This window comes from Megalopta genalis, chromosome 11 (genome assembly GCF_051020955.1).
Source record: "Megalopta genalis isolate 19385.01 chromosome 11, iyMegGena1_principal, whole genome shotgun sequence".
In the NCBI taxonomy this organism is placed as follows: Eukaryota; Metazoa; Arthropoda; class Insecta; order Hymenoptera; family Halictidae; genus Megalopta; species Megalopta genalis.
The window spans coordinates 928,523-932,791 of record NC_135023.1 but is presented as its reverse complement, the minus strand read 5'-3'; the positions used below and the strand labels follow the sequence as shown (position 1 = coordinate 932,791).

The 4,269-nt window shown below is 39.9% G+C and overlaps 1 long non-coding RNA gene across 1 annotated transcript; it reads right to left on the bottom strand.

Annotated features, from left to right (window-relative positions):
• Positions 1–1,800: 1,800 nt before the first annotated feature.
• On the bottom strand, positions 1,801–2,385 carry LOC143260298 (uncharacterized). The gene is made up of 2 exons (XR_013034439.1): positions 2,270–2,385; positions 1,801–2,204 (listed from the first exon to the last, which is right to left on the bottom strand). It is a non-coding gene; the product is annotated as an uncharacterized LOC143260298 (long non-coding RNA).
• Positions 2,386–4,269: the final 1,884 nt, after the last annotated feature.

Below are 4,269 nucleotides of genomic sequence, written 5' to 3'. Positions count from 1 at the left end.
ACAAAGATGAGGAGATAAGCATCCCGGATGGTTCGTACGAACTGGAGACGATCAACGCTTACTTGAGGCGCGAGATAAGCATGCGGTATCCTGCAGCCAAAGATAAGAACGATCCGGAATACCCGCTGATCTTGCGAGCGAACAACAATACTATGAAAAGCGAAATTAAAAGCGCATATAAGATAAGTTTTACAAAGCCTAATAACGTGGGTCCTATTCTAGGATTCTCTATGAATCGTGTTTTATCACCAAACACATGGCATATATCGGACACCCCCGTGAATATCATTAATACGAATATTATTCGAATAGAATGCAACGTAACCACCGGTTCGTACGATAACGGGAAACTGGTTCACACGATACACGAATTCGCGCCCAACGTGTCGCCAGGGTATAAAATATCGGAAACGCCGGCACGAGTCATTTACCTTCCGACCGTCACACGGTCAATGGATGATTTAACGATTCGCATTGTGGACCAGTCGGGACGTTTAATTGATTTTCGAAACGAAGAAATCACGATACGGTTGCACGTTCGTCGAACCATCTCATAACCTCGGTAAAGAAATGTCATGCTAATTCACAATAATACGCCAAGCTTCAAAAACGGTGTATCGTTCCAAAATAATAATAATAATAATAATAATAATAATAATAATAATAATAATAATAATAATAATAATAATAATAATAATAATAATAATAAGGAGAAGAAGAAGACGTGGAAATTAACTGCACGAAACGTTAAATATCTACAATCTTTGGGATTTGTCGTTAACAAGTAATCGCGCGCTCCCGCATCATGTCGTACGAAATTTTCAACATCTCCGAAGCACCAATCTTCGACAATCGAATAACAAAGATCGACCTGCATACCTACAATCCGTACGCCAACACTACGTTTGGAAACAGCGATGAGATAAGAATACCCATTCAACATCAAGACTTGTACACTCTTCCGTGTAAAAGCTTCCTATTCGTGGAGGGAAGACTCAGCCTACCGGGAGGATTGGCCAACGACACGGTAGCTCTAGACAATAATGCGGTAGCGTTTATGTTCGACGAGATACGTTACGAACTGAACGAAGTGGAAATCGATCGATCCAGAAATCCCGGTACAACGACGACCTTGAAGAATTACATCAGTCTAAACATTACGAAGAACAACGCGCTGTCCAACGCGGGCTGGATGTACAGAAACGATGATCAATGGAGGGAAAATCTCATCGCAACGCCTACGATTTTTCGAAATTTCAACTTTTGTATGCCTATGAACACATTGCTAGGCTTCTGCGAAGATTACAAACGCGTTGTAATAAATGCTCGGCACGTATTGATTTTGATTCGCGCGCGCAACGACGCTAACGCGCTACGAAGCTGGTCCGACAATGTGAAACCTGTCCTGGATTTGCATAAAATTCAATGGAGAATGCCGCACGTTTCTTTGGACGAAATACACAAGTTGTCGATGCTGCGTATTCTTGAGAGCGAAAGATCGATCAGCATGAGTTTCCGTTCGTGGGAACTGTACGAATATCCGATGCTGCAAACAACCACGAAGCACACGTGGGCGATAAAAACGGCTCCGCAAATGGAAAAACCGCGATACGTGATATTCGCACACAAACCGAAAGGAAAAATGATTTAAAGAAAAACGCTACCCAATTCGATTCCTGCTTCTTATCCAATATTCGACTTTACTTGAACTCGGAAATGTATCCCTACGACGATTTAGACATCGATTTCGAAAAGGATAAATACGCGTTGCTCTACGACATGTGCGCGAAATTTCAAGAGTCCTATAAAGATAAATTTTAATTTCTTTAAAATAACATTTGTTATACACACCTCTTCTCATCCATGGTATAATCGTAGATACCGCACTCGTCCACACCGCTTCTTGATGGTGGTAGTGATATTGAAATGATTGTTGGATGAGCACCGATCGGCACGTTGCCGCAATTTCTCCCCAGTACATATGGGCAATTTCTTGACCAGAAATGATGCTCCGACATAGCCTTGTCGTTATGCTGCCACCGATGCAATTCGATGTCGCATGCAAAACATGCGACAAAATCGTCCTACCCCAGATAGTAAAATCCTGCGGCTGCAAGCTCCTCCGGCTGAATATATTCAATTGGTCAAAATTCAAAACTTCGAAGCCTATCCTCCTCGCGTCGATAATCCATCATTATCTCTTTCTGCAAAAAAAGGTACCATGGAAATGAAAAATAATAGTAACTAAAAAAGGAAAAAAATACGTTACCTTCCATGAACTACTTCCAAAAGACGCGCTCCTCGCTGAGGGCACAGTGATACTGAGCCGTTGATGGCAATCGCAAGCCTTCTCCTCCTCCTCCTCCTCCTCCTCTTCAAGAAGACGCTGTTAATTAAAAAATAATCGTTATTTAAAAAATTAATTTTAATTTTTTAAATAACAATTATTATACATACCTCTTCTCATCCATCGTATCAACACCGATCGGCACGTTGTTACAATTTTTTCTCCCGAGGATATCACCTCGACCAAAAAAAGATTCGCACAGGCTTACGTCTTTCGCTCTATTTCTACAAAAAATGCACCATAAAAATAATTGTAAAAAATAAAAAATAAAGAATAAAAAATAAAAAAAATTACCTTGCTGGTACCAATTGCGAAAGATTCGCACCTCGCTGAGGAGTGCACACAGGCTTACGTCTTTCGCTCTATTTCTACAAAAAATGCACCATAAAAATAATTGTAAAAAATAAAAAATAAACAATAAAAAATAAAAAAATTACCTTGCTGGTACCAATTGCGAAAGATTCGCACCTCCCTGAGGAGTGCACACAGGCTTACGTCTTTCGCTCTATTTCTACAAAAAATGCACCATAAAAATAATTGTAAAAAATAAAAAATAAAGAATAAAAAATAAAAAAAATTACCTTGCTGGTACCAATTGCGAAAGATTCGCACCTCGCTGAGGAGTGCACACAGGCTTACGGCTTTCGCTCTATTTCTACAAAAAATGCACCATAAAAATAATTGTAAAAAATAAAAAAAATAAAGAATGAAAAATAAAAAAATTACCTTGCTGGTACCAATTGCGAAAGAGATTCGCACCTCACTGAGAGCACACTATTGAGGTTCCTTCCGCTTCGAGTTTGAATTAGATGTCCAACAATGAAGCCTGCATGGTGGGTCTATTGGCCCATACTTCGGGTCCGCGGCTAAAATTTCGAATTTGGAGCAACCAAAAGATTCTAAATTCACATGTCGCACGCCAATTTGGCTTAACAAATCCCTCTCAATATGACCCCCCTTATACGCGATTACGGGATCCTTGAAACCGCGAATAAAAAGTTTAACTAACATTCCAATGTGTTTTTGTTTATAATTATCTTGCCCGGAAAATTTTTTGAATGGAATCCCGTGTATAAAACTCGAGACATACCATGCAGATTTCCTGTCAGCATCGCTCAAATCGCTGTATTGGACGTCTAATTCAAACTCATAGCGGGCAGCGTAGCCTGTGGGCACGTTCGCGATCGCCATTTCTTTACAAACAAATATTTTTATGGATATTTAATTCATCCATATCAATGATAAAGTCAACTTTTGACATATGTTAAAATATTTTTCAGTAGAAGGTGCGTGCTCACTTTGTCACAACGATTTGATTTGCTCCGCATTAGGCTTCGTCTATTTATTAACATGCACACATACACTTCTCTCACATCGTTATAATCCATCTCACTCTCTCTCCAAAACGATAAAGTAGAAAAATACATCTCTCCATCCATATCGTTGCAAGATAGCGAAACTGCTGCAAAAGAGAATGCGGTGCAAGAGAAAAAAACCGAGATAAAAAACCTTACTTTAATAAATCTCAACGAGACCAAAATCCTGATATCGCTTCGCAAGCGACTTTCCGGGTAAAGCATCCGCGAGTCTCTCCGGATACAAAACCACAAACTTCTTCGACGTTGCAAACGATTGCAACAATGACACTTTCAAATTCCATATCAATTCCCAACTCAGTAGCGAATAAAATGTTCGCTGCAGAGGGAAAGGCAAATATGCAAAAAACAGTAAACGAGAGAGAGAAAAAAATGTCTCTTTCTCTCTGTCCACATCGTTACTGCAAAGAAAAAACTGGGGAAAGGAGACTTCCTAATCATGGAAAGGATGTGGCAACAAACCGTTGCAAGGTGGAAAAAATACATCTCTCTCTCTCTGTCCGCATCGTTTTTGCAAGAGAGAGAACAACCGCTGCATCCCCTCTC